This window comes from Nansenia antarctica (assembly GCF_963989245.1).
Source record: "Nansenia antarctica genome assembly, chromosome: 1".
Taxonomy (NCBI): Eukaryota; Metazoa; Chordata; class Actinopteri; order Argentiniformes; family Microstomatidae; genus Nansenia; species Nansenia antarctica.
In genome coordinates this window covers 52,389,373-52,401,802 of record NC_137674.1, presented here as the reverse complement: position 1 = coordinate 52,401,802, position 12,430 = coordinate 52,389,373, and the positions used below count along the sequence as shown (strand labels likewise).

General features: G+C 47.7%; 1 protein-coding gene across 1 annotated transcript in view; it reads right to left on the bottom strand.

The window, feature by feature from the left end:
* Window positions 1-12,430, bottom strand: part of cd2ap (CD2-associated protein) — a gene marked incomplete at its 3' end in the record, with an annotated part of 82,544 nt that overhangs the window by 69,215 nt on the left and 899 nt on the right. The window lies entirely within an intron of this gene.

The following is a 12,430-nucleotide window of genomic DNA, read 5'->3' as shown; positions in this document are numbered from 1 at the left end:
GGTCGGGCGGTGGATCCTTCGCAATAGGCAGGGGATAATTGGATGCTAAGTTGGGTTAAATTGGCTACCAAATTGGGTGAAAAGGGGATAAAAATCTGAAAAACAAAATAAAAAAAAAAATAAAAAAAGAAGACAAATAGGCCTATATAGGCTATTTATTTATTGATGTTTTATTAATGTGTAGACGAGCCTATGTGATGAACAAACAGCGGTAATAGCCTGCCTAGCGGCAGGGTTGCCAGATCTAGTCTAAATAAAACGATTGCAGTGACCGGAGTCAAGGTTACTGTTCTGCGTGTTTTGGATGTGCTAGAGTACAGAGGGCCGTGAGATGCGGCTAGTAAAAGACGCTAGCCATCTCCACCCCGTTCATTATTTGAGCCTGCCATGCCCGTTCCAGCCCTGAGTCGGGAGATTCAGAGTACAACATCCCGCTGACTACCTATTATACTCCGGGAGTTTCCATTGAACTTTCCTCCTCTACATTCAGCCATCATCAATCTCCACGTGCGCTACTATCGACAACCTGGGCTACTGGTACCATAAGATTAGGACTGATTAGATTAGGTTGACAATACCACACACAATTTGATCTTATTGAGGGATATCAATGATATATATTTGTGTATGTTTTATCTGTATTAAATGTTATAATTGTTCCACATTTGAGACCTGTCTTCCCCCCCTCAGTTATTCAGTTGGTGTCCATCATTTCGGACACGTTGACCGGCACCAATTTTTTGTAACGGAAACCCTGCCTGGACCATTAAAGACTTTGAAGAAGGCCAGACTACAGGCTGGCCTGGGACCAGTGCCTTGGATGGGGATGGGAGAGAGACTGCCAAAACACATCCCTGGGCACCTTTTTCTCAGGCAGAGATCCAGGGAGACACTCGGGTGGCTGCGGTCCATGTCTCTGCCCTGTTCTGCCCAATTTGGAGCGGTTAAAAAGGTCCAGTACGTCGGTTTTAGCTATAAAATGGTGCTAAATGGACATGATGAAGATTTATCAAAATATGCCTGGATTGTCCTTTAGCGATGTTGATGGAATAACCCCCTGGCATCGGGTAGGATACTGGCCTTTACGTTCAGTTTGTTTACAAGGCATGTGTTTGGCTCTATTAGAAAATTTAGCATACTATAGGCACTGTTTTTCATGTCCAGCAACACGAAAAAACTACACAATGGACCTTTAAACCTAGACAGGGTTCCTACAAGTTTCAACAGGTCAAATTTAAGACCTTTTTAGAATTCGCGAATACACCACCTATTCGCGACAAGTGACAACATATGATTGCTTTTTGCCATCCTCGAGGTGATGAAATCACAGTGAGATTTCACTGCCATACAGACAAAAAAAGATGCGAATTGTTTTTTTTGGTTCCAGCTTGATTAATTTCCCTGTAAATAGATGTGGTCGGACTGATTTCCTTGCAGGATCTAATTTTTAAGACCTAGCACCTCCTTTAGACACGCACTTTAGACCGAATAACTGAAATGTGGGACCTTTCTAGGGCTTATAAATTGGATTGCTGGATTTTAGACTTTAAGGCTTTTTAAGACCAGTGCAGGAACCCTGCTAGAGGGAACGATCGCAATGGAACTGACGTCCTTTCATCTCTACGTAGGGGAAGTGAAGGAAAGCACACTTCAAGGAGAAGGTCAGAGGAGAGGACCTTAAGACTTCACAGTCAAGACAATCAATCCTTAAGCCCGTTTTTGCCATTCGCTGCACTGAATATAGCCTAGGCCTATTTGTGATGTGATTTGAAAGAAAATAAATAAAATAAATAAAAAATTGATAGAACAAAGCCTAACCCTAAATAAACAATCGATCAGCTAAAGAGGCTCTGCCTCAGGCCTGGTTCCCTGGGACTGGCTGACAGCTTCTCAGGCGGAGGCGCTCTCTCCTTAATGACCCTCCTGGCCGCGCGCCACACACCACCCCCCCCGGTGCCCATCACAGATAAGCAGACACACACACACACACACACACACGCTCACTCACACACTCATACACACACACATAGGGGCACACACACACACACACACACACACACACACACACAGAGACCCGCGCACACACACATACAGGGGCACACACACACACTAATGAAATTAACCTAATCTGCCTAAACGCTACACTCACCACAACACAATTCGTGGACGGCCACCCCCACCCCCACCACCATGGCCGGGGGCCAGAGTATCCGTAGTTTCTGTCCGTGTAACTACAGGATGAGATACCGTCTGCCACAGTAAACAACACAACACAACAAAGAGTGGACAGACTGCTAGCCTCCGCTAACGCCCTGCTGAGCAATCTCAATGCAAAAACCAGCTAACCGTGATAAGTGGCGCTAACAGCGAAAGGAGATTTATCACAGGCGGACAAAAGATGCGTTATTGTATACACACACGGACACACTCACACACACTTCTTGAGTGTGCAAAGGCGAGGCAGTAAAAATCATCCGTAAGACAGTATCTGCCATTTAGCTGACGCTTTTGTGACGACTTGCAGTGAGTGCGTACATTTTTCAGTATACATGATCCCAGCGGGAAACCAACCCCCACCTAAGCGTCGTTAGCGCAACACTCTACCAACCGAGCCACAGAAGACCACAATCATCCGGCCGTTTTGTGTGTTTGGACTGTCCAGGTTTGACTCAGAACCCGGCTCCCTGTCCTCCTGGCCCGGGGTAATGGTCATCTGTGAAATACCACGGCTGAAACGGAGACAAAGGCCCTCTTTGGGTTTCTCCTGAGAGGAAATGCCTGAACACTCTACAGCACACAGGTGGTTAGCGCTGCTGCTAGCCTGCTAGGCCTGAGAGAGAAAAAAACTACTTTAGCCTCCACTGCCAGCCCCCGGGGAAGTCTAAATGCTGCTATTGAGACGTTGTGTTGACCCCGGGGAGCGAGTAGGTGAAACTTTCCACGTTTCTCTTTTCGGGAGGTTTTTTTCGGGAGGGAAAGACACGGCCGAAGGACTGTCAGGAAAGCACAGACACTAAATTCCTGATTCCTACCTGCTAAAACAGGCACAGGCCGATTAGTTTCATAATGACTGCTGATAACTCATAACTCATACTGCGCAATTGTACACATACGCACAGACACACAGAGACACACACACACACACACAGAGACACACACGCAGACAGAGAGAGAGACACACACTCACACTCACACTCGGCTGGATTCAAAGCATATGGTCTCTGTGGGATAGGTACAGCCGAGCGGTGTGCTCCTGGAACAGACAGGGCACTGTGATTAAACAGGTCAATAAAAGAACAAAACCTAGGCAGCAGGGAAAACAGAGGAGAGGATTACACACACACACACACACACACACACACACACACACACACACACACACACACACACAGACGACCTGCCTGCCAACACACACATACCTGCCAACCCAACCCCCTCCACACACACATACATACACACACGTCCTGCCTGCCAACCCAACCCCCTCCATACACACACACACACACTTAACAAAAACAACTACGAAACAAACGATGATTACAACACACAATAATCAATAGTGTACTAGGACACGACCCCTGCTGCTGGCAACACTCAGTCATGAGTATTGAGTACTGCAGAGTGGCCCATGCCCAGGGTGTGGTGGGGTGGCTGGGGGTGGGGGGCATACTCCAACCCAGGCCTAGTCAGGATGCCCCCCCCCCCATCCCTAAGGCAGTCCACAGTCCCACTGACTAACTGACTCCCAAAGCTCCAGGGCTGGACCTACTGTTGCTTGGCAGAGAGCAATGAAGCGCTGACACACACACACACACACACACACACACACACACACAAGCACGCATCAGACCAACACAGTGGAGTGATCTTATTTACCAGTCACTGGTGAGCATGACCGCATGACTTTGTGTGTGTGTGTGTGTGTGTGTGTGTGTGTAACGCTATGTGTGCATGTCTGTGTGTGTTTATGGAGGGGGTTCGGTTGGCAAGCAGGTTGTGTGTGTGTGTGTGTGTGTGTGTGTGTGTGTGTGCATTCATGTGATACTATGGATGTAGGTCAGTGGGACTGCTGGTCTGACGCTGCCCTGGCCTACAACATGGGACACCATGTCTACACTGGTATGGCCTTCATGCCTTCATAGAAACCATGATGTCACAATCCATTCTGATAACACAGCAGTTCTAGTTCTATGACAGAACAAACAAACATTACATTTACATTTTAGGCATTTAACAGCCTTGATCCAAAGCGACACTCTTACACTTAAGTAACTGAATCATCTATCCATCAGTCATCGTAAGAAAAAGTAATCTATGCTAGGACCAGGGGAGTTATATTTATTATTATTTATTTGTAGTAGAGTAACTGTAAAGGGGGTTAGTGGGGATGAGGAGGTCTTCAGGAGGTTGATGTTGAGTTGATGAAGATGTAGCCTGAAGAGATGGGTCTTCAATCTACGGCGGAAGATCGGTAGTGAAACACATGTTATGTATTCACTGGCAGCAGGGGGAGAAGGTCCACTCAATACACCACCACTTAAAAGCCGTCTCTCAGGCCTTTTTCCCCAGAGTGGACAATCAAAAAACACGGCCACAGACATGAACACTGACGGAGACCAACCACTCTGACCGTGGCCATTAGGGGGCCCGGGCGCTAACGAGTGTTGTGTCAACTGGCTGAAGTGCAGCGTGAGTCAGACAGAGATGAGACGGGGGTGGGGTTTGGGGGGTGGGGGGGCCCGAGGTGAAGGCTGCGATGAGCGGGCTTCGCTAAGCAGCCGTTTGTCACTGGCGTACAGTGCGACCACAAGCGCCTCTCTAGATTGCAGCACTGTTACAGAGGTTGTTAACCAACGTTGTTGTTTCCTTCCTCTCTCTGTTAGGATTAGGGTTATACGCACACGTACAGTTAGTACGCAAATCTGCGTGCGTACCCCCCCCCCCCACACACACACACTAGCCTGCGAACCTTCGGGGAACAGAGCTTTCAGTGTGACAGCCCCCACCCTCTGGAACTCTCTCCCTGCGGTGATCCGCTACATCCCTACCCTGGACGCCTTTAAAACAGCCCTCAAGTCCCACCTGTTTGCCAAGGCCGTCGGCCCAGAGTTCAGTTGTTGTTTTTCCCCAGCGGGAACCGAACCGCTAACCTAAGCGTTGCCGGCGCCATGCTCTAACAAACTGAGCAACAGAGGAGACCGCAAAGACCACAAGCTAGGGGTTGATTTGGGGTCAGGGGTTCAGGGGTAGCCTAGCCTGGATGGCGCTGCTCTCTCCGACGGAAAGTCGATCTCGTAGCGGTAGGCTTGTAAAATGGCGTCTAAGGAAGACGGGGGGGACTGACTGTTAAAGCTGAGGAAGCTTTCATGTTGGGTAGAGCTAACGAGGGCCATCTCTGCTGCCTGGCTGTGTCATTAAGAGACCACGCTCGCCAGTCTGTAATCAGCCCCAACTCTCGCTCGCTCAGGCTTATGGGGAGGAGACAGGCAGGCGACACACACTTACTCTCACACTCACACTCACACACACACAGAAACATGCACACAAAGCAAATTCACTCTCTCTCTCACACACACACACACACACACACACACACACACACACACACAGAAAGGCCTAGGAACTGGGTCTCATCACCAACAACCCGACTAGTTGAAAGTGATAGCTGAGGTGAAGAGATGCTGAAGGAGCCCGTCCCAAAAAAGTGACAGAATCAGCCCAGGAAAGAACACAATGTGCGTTCGTATCCCCCTTGGTTAGGACAAGCACAGTCTGTCAGACAGTGTACTACCAAAAAACAAAAAAAACAACAACAACAAAAAAGAAAAAGAAACTTCACTATAGTATAAACAACAACTGCAAGTCAAGCCTAGAGTGTTCTGTTCTACAAGGTCATCAACTCTGTTATTCTCATCTGAAGCAGGAAATGAGAAGGGGGAAAAAAGCTTTGACTGCACCAAGAGAGAGCATTCCAGGAGCAGGCCACTGCACTCCACAGCACTGGTAATACCCCAGAGGTACTGGTGCGCGGGCTTATGGCCACAATGGCATGTATAGGGCTGGCCAGCATAATGGGTAGGGTTAGGCCTGGGTTATGTAATAAGTAAAAGGGAGACGGTACATGCATACACGCACACACGTGTGCATGTATGCACGCACACACACACACACGCTCGTACAAGCACGCCTGTGTGCACTCACACACGTACAAGCATGCATGCGTACACACTAGGGCTGCACGATTATCGATTTGAAATCGAAATTGCGATTTGAAATTACGCAATTAGCAAATCACAAAGCCTGCGATTTGGGAAACGATTCGATACAGATTCAATGTTTTTTCTTGTGTGTCAGTCATCCAAACCAGTGTTTCCCCCGCCCCCCCAAGAAAAAGGAATTATAACGGACGTAGACCCCAAACATCTGACAAGCAGTCTAAAATATCTGTGTTTTTTAAACGCACCAAACCCGAATCTGGCGACAGTGGCAAGCCCATGGGCTCGTTGGTAACGTTAGTCCGCCAGTAGTCTCGCATAACCAGACCTATCTCCACACTTCGCTTCGCGCTGAGCCAGCGCTGGAGAAATTATTATTTTTTGCGCGAGTGTACGTGTGACGCAAGAGTTTTTGCAGAGTGAGATGTCATCTGCCGAGTGAGATGTCTGCAGATGAAAGTAAGCAAGTTGAAACGTTAGCAAATAGAATTGCTGAGTGTTCTGACAGAGAAAGTTGGTTCAAATTGGTCGTTCTTATTGTGACTAGAAAGTGTCTGATTATAGTTCCATGGTGTGAATAGTGTCAAAGAACTAGCTAGCTCAGAGGTGCTTAGATGAGCTAGTCTGCTTGTGCACTTGGTAGCTAAAGAGCTAACTGGATGCACTTTATTATTTTACTTAAAGTAGGCAATATTTCTTATTCTGCTAGAATTGGGCTTTATGGTAATATCATAATGATATATTTACGGTACAGTGGATTGAAGCATTGGAACAAACCCTCACTCACTGGAAATGTCTGTTTTTGTCTGTTTTTTAAAGATGGCCATACGATTTCTTTTCAGGTGAGAGAGTAAGGTCAAAATGACATTATCAGGCTGCATTGCCCACAGCAACCCAATATTCAATCGGGAGGCACCTTCTTTCACCACCAAACTTCCATTGGGTCACTTTTAAAAAATCGCTAATTGAATCGCAATATCTGTCAGAAAAATTGCAATTAGATATTTTCCCCAAATCGTGCAGCCCTAGTACACACACACACGCACAAGCATGTGTGAGCACACTAGGGCTGCCACAAACGATTACTTTCATAGTTGATTAGTCACCGATTATTTTAACGATTAGTCGACTAATCAGATCATAAATTACAGCTTATCGCACAATTACTCAATCGCTCTTATTTAGCTATCATCTTCTAAATCAGCTTCTATATTTAGCTTGAAGTTGTTAGTTGTTGTTGTAGGCATGTGCTAACTAAAAATAAAGACAATTAAAATGATTGTTCACTCAAAAATAGATATTTTAATGAACTTTGCAGCTTGCAGCAGCAGCATATTTATTTCTGGCATCACTTGCATGTAATGTAATGTAATAGTGCAAAACAAAGGGTATAGTGCATCTTCTCAGGCATTAAACACATTTTTAAAATGTAGTACTGAGCAGTTTGCACTCTCTACTACATTTTAAAAATGTGTTTGATGCCTGAGAAGATGCACTATACCCTTTGTTTTGCACTCTCTCTCCCTCCCTCTCTCTCTCCCCCTCTCCCCCCCTCTCTCTCCCCCCCTCTCTCTCCCCCCTCTCTCTCCCCCCTCTCTCTCCCCCCCCCTCTCTCTCCCCTCTCTCTCCCCCCCTCTCTCTCCCCCCTCTCTCTCTCCCCCCCCTCTCTCTCCCCCCCCTCTCTCTCTCCCCCCCCTCTCTCTCTCCCCCCCCTCTCTCTCGCCCCCCCTCTCTCTCCCCCCCCTCTCTCTCGCCCCCCCTCTCTCTCTCCCCCCCCCTCTCTCTCCCCCCCCCCTCTCTCTCCCCCCCCCCCCCCCGCCCCCCCTCTCTCTCTCCCCCCCCCTCTCTCTCCCCCCCCCCTCTCTCTCTCCCCCCCCCCTCTCTCTCCCCCCTCTCTCTCTCCCCCCTCTCTCTCTCCCCCCCTCTCTCTCCCCCCCTCTCTCCCCCCCCTCTCTCTCCCCCCCCTCTCTCTCCCCCCCCCTCTCTCTCCCCCCCCTCTCTCTCTCCCCCCCCCTCTCTCTCCCCCCCCTCTCTCTCTCCCCCCCCTCTCTCTCGCCCCCCCTCTCTCTCCCCCCCCTCTCTCTCTCTCCCCCTCTCTCTCTCCCCCCCCCTCTCTCTCTCCCCCTCTCTCTCTCCCCCCCCCTCTCTCTCTCCCCCTCTCTCTCTCCCCCCCCTCTCTCTCCCCCCCCTCTCTCTCCCCCTCTCTCTCTCCCCCCCTCTCTCTCTTACACACACACACACACACACACACACTTTCTCTCACTCACACACTGACAGCCAGTCTGCAGTACCATAGCCAACTACTGATCCAACAAACAGAAAAGTAAACCAGATACAAAACAGGTAGTTCCCTAGTTTGAAAGGAGGAAATAAATGCATTTCTCTACCTTAGTGGGAGACCTGGCACTGGGAAGAGGCTAGTATAAAGTAGGGATGCACCGAACATTCGGCCACCGAATGTATTCGGCCGAATATCGCAAAATAAAGCACATTCGGTATTCGGCCGAATGTGTGAAAACACCGAATGTTTACCACCGAATAGTGGCCGTGTTTTGATGATACTTGCCAGGTCATTCTTAGGGAAGAACTGACGATGAGTGAAGGGAAGTCCAGGGTAGATGTAGACAGAGGGTTGATTGGGAGTGGAGACAGAGGGTTGATTGGGAGTGGAGACAGGTGTGCAGGTTTGGCTGAAGATCTAATTAGCGGGGACAAGCCTCAGCTGCGGCGGAGAGCACGCTGTGCTCGAGCTGTGGGGGCGGGGGAGGGTGTGTGAAGGCCCAGCCGTAACACTATGTCATTGAACCATACAGACATCAATACTTAAGCCACAACATACAGAATTATCAAAATCCTGTAGCATCTCTTTAAAGAGAGTTCACCTAATTAGTTAACTTGCAATCTTCCAAAGTATTTTGTAATAATATTATCATGGCACATCATTCTTGTTAACACAAGTCATGAATAAAGCTTCGGCCTACATTGATGAAAGATTTTCTTTCAGCAGCTATTCAGGGAAAACAAAACCATTTAATTTGACTGATTTATTTTATTTATTGTGCTTTGTTGGTATAGACTGATGTCTGCTGGAATGTTCAATAAAAGTTATTTTTTTTCAATCTCAATTTCTTTCTTTGAGAAGCATGAATAAAAAGCAAAATGTATTTAGTTCACATTCGGTATTCGGTATTCGGCCAAGTGTTTCCTTAAATTCGGCTTCGGCCTCGGCCAAGAATTTTCATTTCGGTGCATCCCTAGTATAAAGAAATAGCTAGTTTCTAGTAGTCAGGGCTGTAGGAGCTGGTTGCAAGGTGTAGGCAGGCTTGCAAGGTGTCATCAGCCACTGTGGATCTGTCATCGAAAAGGCAATCTGCAGCCTCGAGAAACGCTTTTTCCACAATTTCGCCGTCTTTGAATGACTTCTTGTGTTTAACAAGAATGTGACTGACGCGATAAGAAGCTATCGTTGCAGCCGTACGTTTTCGCTCTTTTGCCACATTTCCCTTCTTCGAAATAGCCATCGTAGATTTGCAGATCAGACAGACGCACTTCCAATATCACATCATGTAAAAAAGTCCTCCTCCCATTCTGGATGGAAGTTGTACGTTATTGGATTCTTACTTGGTCCAGCTTCCCCACTCATTTGTATACCCTTTCTTTAGTATTATATAGTAAATAGTAGAAATTGGAAGGCTAACTAGGTAATTAGTCTTGCCGGTATTTTGTAGTTGGCGCTGTTGACTGTGCATGCGTGGTGAACCGTGTGTAAGGTGAAAAGATCAGATCTCAGACTGGCTTACCTGTACGTCAATCAAGTGGCAAAAGCCATAGTGAGGATGGATGATAGGCGAACTTTTTTTTTTTTTGCTTTCGCTTATTTCAGCTCCAAAAAAATATGCGATGACGTCGATTACCAAATATGTCGACGACGATTTTGGTAATCGACGTCGTCGCGAGTAGGAGACTAATCGTGGCAGCCCTAGAGCACATACACACACACACACTCTTTTGGCAACACAGACAGTCACAGTGTAGCACAACACCACCCCAGGGAGAGGCTGCAGACATTCCTCACATAGTTGTTGCCAGAGAGAGATGATCAAAAGCCTGGAGGTCCACACACACATGATCAAAAGCCTGGAGGTCCACACACACATGATCAAAAGCCTGGAGGTCCACACACACAGCATTTCAGAAGACAGGCCTCTGGCCATCAACTCCCCTGCCACTAGGGTTAGTTAGTTAGTTAGGCCTATCACTCTCTACTCCACTCAATAACTCTCGGAATCTAGCCTATAAGAGGATGGCGTTAGAGGAGGATGCAGGCCGGCTGGGCCTGGATAATGCAGTTAATCAAACAATGAGGGAATTGGGGGGGTGAGTAATCCAGGACAGAGCAGGGCCACTGATGCACACTGAGGGCGAGTGACAGCGACATGACACAACACGCAATTTCACATTCATTCAATTGATTGCTAAGGACAAGGCAGTTCACCCCCGAGGCAGAATGTTTGAGCTGCCACACAGCAGTGATTGAGAAACCACTCCTTGTAAGAGAACTGTCCACTGAGTGCTACCCGGCAGAGTTCGAGAAGACTCAGATGTTCTACCCCGCAGAGTTCTGGAAGACTCAGATGTTCTACCCCGCAGAGTTCTGGAAGACTCAGATGTTCTACCCAGCTGAGGTCTAGAAGACTCAGATGTTCTACCCAGCTGAGGTCTAGAAGACTCAGGGGTTCTACACAGCAGTTCTAGAAGACTCCAGCGTTCTTCCTCCACATCAGAATTCTAGAAGTTTCAGGCATAGGCCCAAGCCATGGGCTCAGAATTCAATTGCAACAAAGAGAGGCGTTGTTTTCCACCCTACACAAACCCCTCCAATTCCAAGGTGTCCACCAGAATCACTGCGATCATGGAAAAAAACAAAACCGCTGTCCCCGCCAAGAGCCAAAAAGGCACTGTGAAAACACATTAGGGATGAAACTATGCAACACCCCCAGGGTCTCCAGGTCAATGCTCGGTAAGCCCATAAGAGGTGCATTTTAGGTCTCTGGTCTAGCCTGCCTAAAAATCTATGTCCACGTCTTTATTGTGCTACTAGTGATCCAGACAATGTTCCTCTCCCACTACATAGCCTTAAATAAACATTGACATCTTAACCTAGGCTTAGGCTAATGCTCCTATCGATTGACTGATATTGGATGTTGTTCAATAGACTTAATCCGTAGTTTCATTAGACTGTGACAATCAAGCTATGATGCTTGTTATCTCATTCCTATTCAAGAATATGTGTGTGTGTGTGTGTGTGCATACCTCAGCCATGCCCAGTCTTGCTGATCAGTCACAGAGTGTCCTTATTAACCTGGATACTACCCCAATGTCAATTTACCCTCACACTCACACTCGCTTGACACTACCAATGGACGCAAACAGACTTCACTGTTCACAATGGAGGACATTCTCTCAGAGACTTGACTAGAGGAAGCTAGAGAGGAGAGAGAGACCTCCAGATGACTGTCTCCTTCACTCCAGCACTTCCTGGTGAAGGCGGTGTTTCAATCTGCCGGGTTACGTAACCCACTGACAGGCTGATGTACTGCTGCCGGAGAGGGGGAAACACTCAAGGCCACGCAGGCGGCCTGCCCGCCAACACAGTCCCCTCTACACACACACACACACACACACACACACACACACACACACACACACACACCATATCTCCAAAGGAAACTAATAACTACATTATTTCCCACTGATCTGGGAGGCTTTATGATAGGAGAGAGAGTGTGTGTGTGTACATTCCTGTGTGTACTTTCCTGTGAGTGTGTGTGTGTGTGTGTGTGTGTGTGTGTGTGTGTGTGTGTGTGTGTGTGTGTGTGTGTGTGTGCGTGTGTGCGATGAGTTAGCCTAAATAGCAGCAACCACTGCCAGACTAGAAGGACAGATAGATACGACTTCACACTAGGTACAGTATGAGGTTAACTACACCTAGGGGCCTCAGCCTATTAGACAGACCACAGAGCAGATGTGCTGCATACTGTGATACTATTGTGAGAACACAAGGGCCTCACAACTTCACTGACATGTCCAAACATATCAGTGGCTGAAAAACAGTCTCTCTGTGAAGAAGGCTGACCGAAAACACAAAGGTATGAACTTTGCAAGTTTAAGAATAAGTGAGTCGTAACCTGAACCAGTTTCACAACATTGCAGAA